This window comes from Budorcas taxicolor, chromosome 21 (assembly GCF_023091745.1).
Source record: "Budorcas taxicolor isolate Tak-1 chromosome 21, Takin1.1, whole genome shotgun sequence".
Taxonomy (NCBI): Eukaryota; Metazoa; Chordata; class Mammalia; order Artiodactyla; family Bovidae; genus Budorcas; species Budorcas taxicolor.
The window spans coordinates 66,862,431-66,876,232 of record NC_068930.1 but is presented as its reverse complement, the minus strand read 5'-3'; positions in this window follow the sequence as shown (position 1 = coordinate 66,876,232).

Here is a 13,802-nt window from a genome sequence, read left to right as displayed (position 1 = left end):
TCTGGACCCTGTTTGACTGCTCAAAGTGACAGGGAGTTCATTACTTTACAAGAATGGTCAGTCCATTGTGAGGCAAGTTTATTGGAAAGTGTTCAATTGAAAGCTGGAAGGAATGCAATATAGTCAGAAAGATCTGCACTAGTCTCAGTCACTCAACCAGCCATGGCATCTTCAGCAAGCAAGTTTTCCAACCTAGGCTATAGCTTCCTCAGCTGTAAAGGAAGAGAAAGATACGTTGCTCTGAGAAAAGCTGGGGAGATGAAAAGAGATAACAAATGTCAGTACAGCTTAGCAGATATCCAACAGAGAATTACTTTCCCTCTCCTCACCACCTTCCTCTGAATTGAACTCTTGCTTTGTTGTGTCTGAATCTTGCCAAGTCGTGTCTGAATCTTTGAGACCCCATGGACTGTAGCACACCAGGCTTCCCTGTCCTTCACTATCTCCAGGAGTTTGCTCAAATTCATATCCATTAAGTTTGTGATGCTATACAACAAGTTGGTCACTTCTACAGATTGGAAACATTCTCATAAAAAAATAATAATCTTTGGAAACAAAACAGTAAGTGAGGTTCTTCCTTGTTTTTCTGGCAAAAACAGGCTGGAGCAGAGAAACTGCTGTCCCATGTAGAGATGTCCTGTATTCCATGTATGCTTCAGTCCCCACTCTTTTTGTATTAGCTGAATGCTAAGCCGTGAAATTAAAAGACGCTTTCTCCTTGGAAGAAAAGCTCTGACAAACCTAGACAGCATATTAAAAAGCAGAGACATTACTTTGCCAACAATTGTCTGTCTAATCAAAGCTATGATTTTTCCCAGTATGGATGTGAAAGGTGGACCAGAAAGAAGGCTGAGCACTGAAGAATTGATGCTTTCAAACTGTGGTGCTGGAGAAGACTCTTGAGAGTCCCTTGGACAGCAAGGAGATCAAACCAATCCATCCTAAAGGAAATCAACCTTGAATAATTATTGGAAAGACTGATGCTGAAGCTGAAGCTTCAATATTCTGGCCATGTGATGCAAACAACCAACTCATTGGAAAAGACCCTGATGCTGGGAAAGACAGAAGGCAGGAGGAGAAGGGGATGACAGAGGACCAGATGGTTGGATGGCATCAGCAACTCAATGGACATGAGTCTGAGAAAGCTCTGGGAGATGGTGAAGGACAGGAAAGCCTAGCGTGCTGCAGTCAATGGAGTCTCAGAGTCAGACATGACTGAGCTACTGAACAAAAACAAATAGGCATGGAGCTTTGTGACCTCTACTTTGATGTGTAAAACATATTACCCCTCTCTCTAGATCACTTCCCTAAACTCAGCGTCCTGGAGATAACCAAACTTACAGCCATATGGATTCTCTGGTAGCTACTGAGAAACCCCCATCCTCTCCTCCCAGATCTGACCTTGTATGAGAGCAGGTCAACACATTTCTCAGACTTGTCCTCAGAGCTCACCACCCCCTTGCTTTACAAGCTGGCTGACTAAGTGTTATCAATTCATATTGAAATTTGCACTCTCCTCCTCCCTCTGGTCCCATCAAACACTGTGGAACATTTTGTCATTTGTTCTCAAGCAAGAGAAAGGCACTTGTGTAGCTGGTGGTATGGGGTTTCACATGTGGGCCAAGGGGACTCTCAGAGGGTCTGCTTATCTCAATGTGAGAGACATCCTCCTGGTACCAGGTAAGAGGCTCAGTGGGTTCAGACACCACTGGAGTCTAGCATCTAGTGGTCATACCAATGCCCCTCTCCCAATGAGCCCCAAGGAAAATCACCTTCATCATCATCATCATCATTATTTTCCTGGCTGTTTATCCTCAAAGGTTATCACACACAATTCCCAGAAGTGATCTGCTGAAGGGAGACGATTTCCAGGTGGAAGATGAACTTGTGACCTTCGATGGCAGTTCTAACATTATAAACTGTAGAATATATAGATTGTTCTACTTCTGAGACTCTGGTGGGATTCTGAGCCATTTATGGAATCCCTTACCTTGAGTCCTACTTCGATTCATCATCATTCCTGCATTCATTCAATAGTCATGAGCGCCTACCGAGTCTCAGGCTCTTCTTAGGTATTCAGAATATATTAGTGAACAAAGCTGGTATAGGTCCCTGTCCTTAGGGAGGTTATGAGCTAGTGAAGAGAGAGCTCATAAATGGTTCATACCATAGAAAGTTATACGTGTGTGTTCAGATGTGGGAGTGACTGATGAAAACAGAAGGAGATGCAATGGCTCGGGAGGTTCGGGGTGGGGGCAGACAGGCGTGGGTGAAGTCAGCCAAGGAAGATTGGGAGCAGTCAGGTGTTGATGGTTTAACGTTTAGGGTTTGGGTGGTGATCGTGGAGTTTTGACTTTTCACTCTTTGCTCTAGTACTATGCCATAGACCAATTACTTAACATCTCTAAGCTTCCCCATCTATGAAATGAGAGAAAATAATCGTGCTTCCTCATAAGATAATCACAGCTCTTCTTGTAGAGTCACAGGGTGGTTAACTGAGAGAGGGACCTGGTGCCCACTAAGTGTTCATTCAACATGTTAACCTATTCTTTTCAGCATCCCTGTATTGCAGTTGAGGGCACTAAGACCCAGAGAAAAGGCACAGCTTCCCCTAAAGAAAGACATGGCAAGACCTGAGCTTCAGGTGCAAACTTCAGAGATATAGTCATGAGCCATGATTATAAATGTGCATGTGGGTTTGTGTCTTTGGGTCACTGTTTGAAGGATCCCTTTTGCCTGGCTCACCCCTGCTCCAGGGCACTTATGAGATGATGCCTCAATAGCCCATCTGGGGTCAACTCTCCTAGGTACCTGTTAGAATCTGGAGGGATGATGTTGGATCAGTCAGTCTGGTCAATTATAGCTCTTATGTGAGGCACAGTAAGCCTTTCTTCCCAAGTCCTGACCTGCTGAGAAGAGAAGCTTGCAGATAAGCATCACTGTAACCTTATGAATAGTTGAAGACTCATGGATTGACCCACCTGTGTGCTCTTCCTTAGAACACATGGTCCCAGACCACTGAGTTCCCAGGGCTCCCCTTTCAGCCCTTTAAGCCTTTCTTTCACTCATAGACTCTTCCTTTCTTAGAAAGACATACACCAGACAAAGGCAACAGGCAACAGGGGGAGACAAGAAGAGAAAGAAGGAAGAGAATGGTCCTGTTCAGGGTACTCCCTACATCATCAGTCAAAACTTGAGGGAGTGAATCCAAAGGCAAGACAAGACCTGGGATTTCTTCTCACCCGCTTGAGTATTACCATCACTCTTCTCTTTGCCTCCCTCTGACATTGACCTTGTTGGCATGCTAGGATTTCACATACATCAGAAAAGATGGCATGTAGTTCACTCATCATTCATTCGTCTGCTTTACTGAATATCTTTCATGCCCTGGGCTTTGTGATAAGCCTGGAAGAGGCAGAGGAGAATGGAACAGGGCAGGAAGGCAATGAGCACAGGATGCCAAGAGATTGCAGAGAAGGACAGCATGCTTTGTCCCCGAGGGAGGGCTGATCAGAGCAGGACATATAGGGGAGAGGAAGCATGGGCTGACACTTAATGCCTGAGGGAGACTTAGTCACACAGTGTGCAGGAGAAAATGAGACAAACAGAAGCGTGTGCAAAGAGTGAATTGAGCACAACTGCAGCCTGTATGTGAGGGCTGGGAGACAGCGAGCAGGAGATAGGAATGGTGGCCAGGGGCAGGGACTAGATAACGAGGTGCTTTGGAGAAGCAATTTGCATTCCACTATGAACTGACTCATTGGAAAAGACCCTGATGCTGGGAAAGACTGAAGGCAGGAGGAGAAGAGGATGACAGAGGATGAGATTGCTGGATGGCATCACTGACTCAGTGGACATGAGTTTGAGCAAGCTCCAGGAGTTGGTGACGGACAGGGAAACCTGGTATGCTGCAGTCCATGGGATTACAAAGAGCTGGACACGACTGAGTGACTGAACTGAGCTGATGAAGCCCATGGTGAGACATGGAAGAGTTGTATGGAGAAAAGGGGAAAGACAGATATGGTATTTTTCAGAAATTGGTCTGGCTGTGTGCAGATAGTGGAGCAGAGAGGCGCAAGCCCAGAGGAAGGTAAATTAAACAAAATATTTTTGCAAAATGCAAGAAGAATTTGATGCCAACCTGAACCAAAACAATGGGAATTTGGATGGAAGGGAAGGGTTTGAGGACAGGGAAACATATGCCAGGCTTGTATTAGCTATGCCAGTCTTCCCTGGTGGCTCACATGGTAAAGCATCTGCCTGCAATGTGGGAGACCCGGGTTCAATCCCTGGGTTGGGGAGATCCCCTGGAGAAGGAAATGGCAACCCACTCCAGTACTCTTGCCTAGAAAATTCCATGGACCGAGGAGCCTGGTAGGCTACAGCCCATGGGATGGCAAAGAGTCGGACACGACTGAGCAACTTCACTTCTACTTCTTCTATGCCAGAGTAACAAACGATCATAAAGCGATATTGATTCACAACAACAACAGTTGTTTGGTAGCTAATATTTATGTTCATCACAGGAACCACAGGAGTGCCATGACTCTGAAGCACCCCTTCTTTATCTGGGACATATTGGTCTTAAAGATGAGAGGAAAGAAGAGCCGCATGAGGATTCTAAACACTTCCATTCAGAATATCACATGTCACTCTCACTCACATTTTCTTGGCCACAAAAGCGATGTGACTGAGGCTGGTATCACTGTGGCAGGAAGGATTCTGCTTCCACAGAACTATTATTTCAGAGTAGAAAACATTTGCACAATCGTGTAGTCTTTCACCATATTCCACATTGGTCACAAGTATTCACCTTCCTCCTTCAATCCTGCAAAATGGATTCATCTCTCCTCCAAGAGAGATGCTCTAACAATCTCAGCCAAGTCTCTGTGTTAGGGATCAAAATCCAGGGTCACATACCGTCAGTATGTGAAGTCTGAAGATGGCTCTTACCCTTGCTGACTCTAAGAGTTAGCTGTAAACCCAGCACCAAGGACAATACAAATGTGTTAGAAGGCGAGTGGCAGGGTGAGGGCAATGACACGCCTATTAGAGAAGGGAAGAGTAAGAAGCACCCAGCACATTAGCTCTCACCAATTCCGAAATTCCGCTGGGCAGACATGTAGACACGTCCCTGCTCTAGGGATGAGGGAAGTCCTTGATGAAGTCTATGTTCTCCTCCCAGGGTGGACCCTCCGATTCATCACATCATTCTGCAGGGTTTTGGAGGAAAAGGCACGCATTCAGAGGTGGAGACAGGAGTGCAGAATGAGGAAGGCGTTCAACTTTTTGTAGCATTTTGATCCAGAATCGTTATTTAAATCAATTGTATGGGTGTTGGATGTGTGTTTGAGCTACAGGTCTTCCCTGTCGAATTTGCCTGCAATGCAGGAGACCTAGGTTTGATCCCTGAGTTGGGAAAATCCTCTGGAGAAGGGAATGGCAGTCCACTTCAGAATTCTTGCATGGAGAATCCCATGGATAGAGGTGACTGGTGGGTTACAAAGGGGATGCAAAGAGTCAGACACGACTGAGCAACTAGCACTACACTACCTTGAGTGTGTGTTTAGAAATACACTTAAAATACCAAGTTCAAGCTTATTTGCAAGGTTGGAGATCACACTGAAACTCTAATGTCCTTCTCTCTGACCTTAATTTTGCACTTCTAGATTTTCCTTTGGACATGGGCACTCTTGAGATTTCACCAGGGACTGCATATGGTACCAGTGAAGATTGCGGGTGTTGGGAATGTGGCCCCAGCTTGAGAAGAGAAAAGACTTCAAGATTTTGGGTAGGTTTCTAAAATCTGTGAGCTTTTACCTTTTTAGTCTATGCAATAATGCCAGCAGCCCCACTTGACCTCTTTCAAATGATACTTCTCACAACCAGATTTCAACACCAGAGAGTAGGTGTTATGATTTCCACCATCCCCTCTGGGTATCTGCGAACTTCAATGATGCAACAATGATTCAGTCACTTCACTGGGGGCTGGGTGGGAAGTTTAGTCAGAATATGAAGCGATGAAGACCACTCACTATTTCATCCCTTTTTAAATGTAAACTTGTATATTTGGGGGCCAGTCAAACCTCACTCCACTCTATTTTAACTTGTTACTTTCATCTTCTTTTATCAAAGAAAAGAGAATAGTTTATGACCTTATTATGGCAGATGCAATGGGGATCAGCAAACATTCCACTTGCTTCCCTGTACATCACAGCCACCTTGCAACTAGGCAGAGCCATGTGGTTACTTCTAGACAGGGCTTATGCATAGAATTGACATTTGAAACTTCTAGAAAAAATGTAGAAGACTCCATGTGCCACCTTTCAACAATTTCTGTCCCTACCATGTAAATGAAAAGATGCTATATTTAGACAAAACAGTGACAAATTGATGGAATATGTGTAAGTGCAGGTCACTGGATGAAATCCCATAATGAGCTGCACAGGACACAGAGCTTGATCAAAACATACCAGTCATTATGGTATGACATCAAGATTTGGGAGTGTTTGTTACTGCAGCCTATGTTAGATTTTACTGACTAATACACTAAGAATCAAGAGCTCTTCTTTGGCCCATGAAGGAGAATTTCATCACTGATCTTTCAAAAATAGCACTTTAAAGACATTTTAGTCTAAAAATCCTCCAGCGGTACTAAGAGAAAGTAATACCCTGGGAAGAGAATCTGCTGGTCACAATTATTTAACACTTAGAAGAAGGACCAGAAGCACACGATTCGGTACTTAAGCTCCTGTCCCACAATGCAATTAAAATGAGTATTTTTTTTATATTTAATAGAGCCAGTCACATGCTTGATATCACATTCAATATTCAAAATTATGCAAATAGTTTCAACATCAGCTACTCTACCCCAATTAAAATTAAACTATTTGTACTACATGCATATTTATACAATCATCCCCTCTGACTAGATGTAGTCATGTGCACAGACATTGGAGCTAAATCATGTATTGTCTGAACAAAACAGACGCCAGAGAAGGACGGATTGGTGTTGGGAGCTGGGGATAGGGTCTCCATTAGGCAGACAGTTCATTTAAAGTTTAAAAAATGGATTTTCAACAGCTGATACATGGCAGATTTAATAACCTGACATTTTCCCTCTCTCTTCCTAGATAGTCCGCTCAACTTTGACTGGACCTGTTGCGGGATGATACGATTACCACTGTGTGCACCCTCTGGCATTATTTTTTTAAAAGTGAATCCCTAATCCCTGCTTAATTTTATGAACTGTCAAAATGATTCTAAATATCTCCTCTGTTTGCATTTTCACCTCGGGACAGGAGCCCAGAGGTACAGATTGGGTGTACAACAGTGGACTGCAGGCAATTTTCATCTCTTAATGCCTGTAGCGTAAGAGGCTGAATTTGTAATAATCACCAGATTATCTCTAAAGATCGCTCTGTTGTACCTGCAAAATGGTTCTGCAGGAAAATGCAAAAGATATGGGGGAAAGTAATTGATGAGAGGCAGGAGATGATTGCTCTTCCTAATCCCTGATGGAAAAAAAAAAAATGCATCAAGACAAATGTTGGTAATTTCTGTTAAATGCTGTTTGAAATTTTCAGTGACAGAAACCTGCCTGGGAGTCAAGGGTGGCCTCTCACCACAGGAGACAGCTCACCAGGCTGGGGCAGAAAGGCTGGCAGACAATGTTCAAAATAGATCCAGAAGGAGAAGCAGGACTCTAGCCCAACAAAAGGATAGAGAAAGTGTCCCCTGCAGAATATGTGGAGTCAGATAGTGCAAGAATGCCCCCAGCGCATCACCTGGCACCTAGCAGCGTCTCCAAGCAAGTTTGTCTTTTCTTTCTCTTGCCCTGCTGGGGATAGGCAGCCTGGGGATGCTAGGTGTAGGCCGGGGCTGAACCCCAGAGCGTGTGACTTTGGGCAAATGGCACTGTGTGCACCCTCTGGCATCATTTTTTAAAAATAATAATTATTATTTTGCCTGACCCTCTCTAGGCTTCTGTCTCTGTACCTGCCAATGGAGGATGGAGACAGCACATTGATGCCAGCAAGGATGCCATCAGCTCCCATGGGCAAAGCTGAGGGGGAACTGCGCTCCTTCTATTTGCTGGGAACCGGATTCAAAGCTTCTTTTCATCCTCATTTCCCTGTGCAGTAGGTGTCAGAGAAGGGAAGGATTATGACTGCCCCCACTTCTGTAATCTCAGGGAAAGGAGAAAAGACTGAGTCCACCGCTAAGACAAGGCCACATGTTTGGGAAGACCTCATCTTACCCTGCAAACCCCCAAATCTGTGGGATTTTCAGACAGAAGAATCACACAGATAAAAGGCCACTGTGAAACCACCCCCACCTCAAAGCTCTGAGAATGGAAGTCCTAGGTAAGAAAATGCTCTGGAAAATTGAGGCACGCTTAGTTAAAAATCCTGCTTCCCCTCTAGTTCACTGGCTAAAGGGGGCAGGATCTAAGCCTTTCACTTTTAGTTTTGAGTTCACTGGGTGTGGAATGTGGGAGTCAATCACTTTTTCAGGTTTGACAGAAGAGAAGTCAGGGCTTCCCATGCTCATGTGTCAGTGTACGCACTTGGAAACAATGGCAACAGATTCCCGGGCAAACTGTCTTCCTGTGATGCTTTTCCTCTGAGAAAAACCCAGTCCATTTCCAGTTCTGGTGAGCTAAATGGGCCGCCGAATCCAGTCGCCCTTCTCGCGAGGCCTCAGGGTTGTCACTGGGCAGGGAGCAGGCAGGGTGACTGGTTTCACCAGCCACAGCTCTTCTGAAGGAAGGGCTCAGGATGTGAATCTCAGTATGTCAGGGTGTTTGGCAGGTGGTGGCTGTTGTTTTATTTGAAATCTGTGAAATGTAAATATGTTTTAAATTTATTTATTTATTTTTAAATGCTTCCTCAAATATAGTTGATTTGCACAGTTGTGTTAGTGTCTGGTGTACAGCAAAGTGATTCATATATTATACACAATTTTTAGATTCTTTCCCATTATAAGTTATTATAAGATATTGAGTATAGGTCCCTGTGCTTCCTTTTGGTTATCTATTTTATGTAGAGTAGCTTATATTTGCTAATCCCCATGTCCTAATTTATCCCTCTGTGCCTTCCCCATTTGGTCACCAAAAGTTTGTTTTCTGTGTCTGTGAATCTATTTCTGTTTTGTAAAGTTAATTTGTATCACTTTTTCTTAGATTTCACACATAAGTGGGATCATATGATATTTGTCTTTCTCTGTCTGACTTACTTCACTCAGAATGATCATCTCCAGGCCCATCCATGTCGCTGCAAATGGCATTACTTCATTCTTTTCTATGACTCAGTAGCATCTCATTGCGTATTTATGTCACATCTTTTTCCACATATATGTGTGTGTTAGTTGTTCGGTCATGTCCAACACTTTGCCACCCCATGGACTGGTAGCCCTCCAGACTCCTCTATTCATGGAATTCTCCAGGCAAGAATACTGGAGAGGGTTGCCGTTTCCTTCTCCAGGGGATCTTCCTGACTCAGGGATTGAACCTGGGTCTCCTGCTTGGCAAGCAGATGCTTTACCATCTGAACTGCTAGATACCCTATCCATGCGTATCTCAATGGACATTTACATTGCTTCTTTGCCTTGTCTATTGTAAACAGTGCTGCTATGAATATTGGGGTGCATGTATCTTTTCAGATTAGAATTTCTTCCAGACATATGCCTTGGAATGGGATTACCGGCTCATATGTTAACTCTACTTTAAGTTGTTTAAGGACTTCCATAGTGACTGCACCAACATACATCTTGGGGTCGGTTTATCCGATTTTCCTAAGTAGGGACTTTGATGCGAAGTCCTCCTATTGCATGCTAAGTTGCTTCAGTCGTGTCCAACTCTGTGCAACCCATGGACAGTGAAACGCCAGGCTTCTCTGTCCATGGGATTCTCCAGATAAAAATACTGGAGTGGGTTGCCAAACCCTCTTCCAGGGGATCTTCCTGACCCAGGGACTGAACCCACATCTCTTGTTTCCTGCATTGGCAGAAACATTCTTGGCAGAAACTAGTGCCACCTGGCAAGTCCTCATAGGGATCAGCTAAAATTGACCTCAAACAATCAGAAGGGGGAAGTTTTCTGAGGAAACTGGTAGAATGAATTTTTTATGCCCTTTTTTTTTTTTTTAGAATACCCTGCATTAATAAATGACTAAGCTAATTCTCTTAGAAATGAAAGATTTACATCTCTTTCACATAAATACCACATTAGATGCTAGAGAAAATCTAATGATACTTCTTGCTTTAAAACATTATAACTTATAAAATGATGTTTGTACACATTATAGCTTATAAAAAGATTTTTATACACTGTACATAGTACCAACAGTGTGGCTTATAACATATTTTAAATAACATATTGTTGACTCACAACATATTTTAATAACATCAATAATATTTAATAATATTAATAACATTGGGCATTTCACACATATTCAAATCAAATGAGGGAGAAACTTCTATAAAAACCCATATAATGTATGTTGTTTAGATAATCTTGCTTCATTTTTCACAGCAAAAGGTAGATTTTTATTAATCACATGATATATTAAGAAAATGAAGTTCAGATAGATAAAGCAATTAGTTGTTCCATCCAGGTAGCACACCTGGATGATAGAGGTATGCTCTATGATAGAGGCAGAATACAAAATCCGGTCCTCAGAGGACAACTGAAATAACGTTGACATTGCATCTTATTAGCCAGGTTTAGATATGTGTTATTTGCAAATAATATAACTCTGTCTATATGTTTTACCATTTGCAGAATTTTCCAATGGTTTTCCAGAGTAAATTGCCACTCTGAGGTCCAAACCCTGATTTGATACAATGGAGGTGTCTACCTTTTATGAAATCTGGAAAGGAACTATTAAAAAAAAAAACTATCTGGAAAACAAGGTGAACAGGCGTTCTCATTAGAGAAAGCAAAATCCTTTTTCTTTTTTTTCAGAGAAGACATTTTGTAAATCATCACATGGGAGATACGTGTGCAAATTTTGTACGGCAGGGGCCCTGTGTGAGCATATGGGCCCATTAATCATGAAATATTGATTGTGGATTGAAACTATGACACCGGTTCCATGACACATGGGTTTGTTTTGTTGGTCCGAAGTGTTAAGTAGAATAACACAAAGCCGTGTTAACATTCATCGCCCACTCTCCTTTTGTGAGCAGGTTAGTCCTCACCCAATTCACATATCCTCAGGTTTATGAATTATTAATCAAAAGAGCTAAAAAGTCAATCCAATCTGGTTAGATACTGTAGTTCTTGTGGCTTCCAAACTTTTAAATAATGAATGGTTTCATCACTTCCCCAGTGGATGTCGAGCAAGTAGAATGTCTGGAATCAAAATCCCGCTGGGTCACAAAAGCAACAGAGTGGAAAAAAAAACGTAGCAATTTTTAATAATAGCAACTCCTATCTATTGTAGCATCACTGCCACTCTCTCAAAAGATCATTTCAGAATGGGAAGGAGAGGTGTCTTGACAAAAGGGCTATATGGGATCAAATACTGCCAGAAAAAGTAGTATATCATAAAGGGGTTAGTAAGTGATGTGAATATCTCCACACACTTATATTATACATTGTTATACATTGCTGTAACATAAACAATGCTTCTGATATTCCTAATTATTCAAAAGAAAGTTTACCTTTAATTATTCCTTAGATTGAGGGAATTCTCTGATTAACCTCTCTTCACAAACAGGACCTTGGAGAAAATATCACAGAATAAAGGGGAGAAATAAATGGTGTACTTATATTGGCTGGATTGTCCTGAAAAATTAGGACCCCGTGCTGTTAGAGAGGTAGTTAGTGCGAGTAACAGAACAGAAAGACCAACTTAGAAATAACTGTTTGTATCAGAGAGGGAATGTGATAGAGAAATGCAGTTTTAAAGTGAAAAGGTAAGAGAAGGAGGATTAATACTGCCGAGTACCAGGTTGATGTGACCAAGGGTCGACTGTAAAGAAATGCTGTAACTAAATCAAAACAAATGTTCTAGAACTCTCCGCTGTTTCCATAAGTCTGTTGAGTCCCTTTTGCCTCTAGGTGGGGGGGTCACCCCTGAAAGTGAAGACTGGAATAAGTGAAACTTGATTGGTCCCTTAATGGTTAGTACATGGTCCATCCTGGCCATCCTCTTGCATGCTAAACATTTCCATTCATTCTGAAAAGGCCCACTCACTCCAACAGCCCCATTCTTACAGCAAGTCCCAAGTCCCAAGTCCCTCGAGAAGTTTCAAGTCACTGGTGTTAGGAACCATTGGCTATGTTTAGGGTGATGTTACACCTATTTGACTAAGCGGGCTGTCTTTGGGTGATGTCTGTGCAGTGAACACTGGGAAAAAGGTGTGTCTTTATTATTCACCAAGTTTTTGCCCTGAATCCCACTGGGTAGCTTTTTGGTAAAATGGGCTCCAATATGCATATATTAATAACAAGCCCAAAGGCCTGTTATTTTTTTTCCCTTTCCCTAAGCTAAGATTCCCATACAAAATATGTCACCCAGAATGCATTTGACTTTCAGATAAGCAACATGTTTTAAGTATAAGCGTCTCTCAAATATTATACAAAGCAAACTAAGGAAAAAATATCCTTTGGTTTCCTGAAATTCTAATTTAACTAGGTGTCCTGTGTTTTTATTTATAACACTACCCTAAAGCCAAACTCAAATCTCCAGATAGCATCATCTTCTAAAGTTGTTTCAAATGGATAAAATACTAATGAAAGTACCTTATCAAATAACTCGGGTTTAAATTCTCTGTTTCCATTGCCTTTCCTCTCTCTTATCTGGTCTCCCCACTGCCCCCTCTTTTCCTTCTTTCCAGTTTTACTGAGCAGCTGTACATGGATCTGTCCTATTCCTGCTGCTCCAAATTTTAAAACTGAAACAGTCCCTGCCTCTTTCCTGGGAAAGCTCTCAGTCTCCCAGAAGAGAACGGCATGTCCTAAAGAAGTACTTTAAGATAAGACATACCTAACTCTTCAGCCAAATTTCCATCACTCATCCAGGCATCCACTCACCCATCAGCCCACAAATCTGTCCACCCATCCATCCATTCATTCATCAACCAACCATCTCATCCATTCACTTATCCATCCATCCAATCATGAGCCATCTCTCCACCCTCCACCTTCAGCTGGTCCACAGAAAAAGAAGTCATTGCTTCTGCATCAAGAGAAAAAGCTTGGCTACACTCCATGGTGCATCTCTAATATAGATAGCTCCTGTTATGGATGGTAGAGCTGAGTTTAGAGAAGCTACTCAGCCCTGCAGGACGGATAAGAAGCCAGTTCTGGATATAAATCCCGAAACCTCACTCTCAGAACACACCCTATTTTGATTCACAAGAGACAGAGCTAAATAGTCACACCACCACCTTCTCTCCTTTGGCTGTTTTTTGTTGTTTTTTGTTTTTTTTCTTTCTCACAGAACCTCTCCCTTCTCTGTGCCAACGCTCACACCTTTCTCTCTCTTGACATCTGTGGCGTTGGGCCCTGTGGCCCCGTCACCTGCAGGGAGCCCGGCTGCTCCTTGCCCTCCCCCGCCTTCCTCGCCCTGGGTCTCTGACCGCAGGGGCTGACAGTCTGGCCCCCAGCACCACTTTCTCAGCGGGGCACTTCCTCCGGCGCGCGGCTCTGGCAAGTTGTTTATCTCTCACAAGGATACTGACAGAGATCGTATCGGTGGAACTCTATCTGTCTGGGCACAGATGTCTGCCTGCGCGGCAGACGCCTCATCTCCCTGCTGTGTCTCACCTTCCAGAAGCCTCTTCTTCCTCCC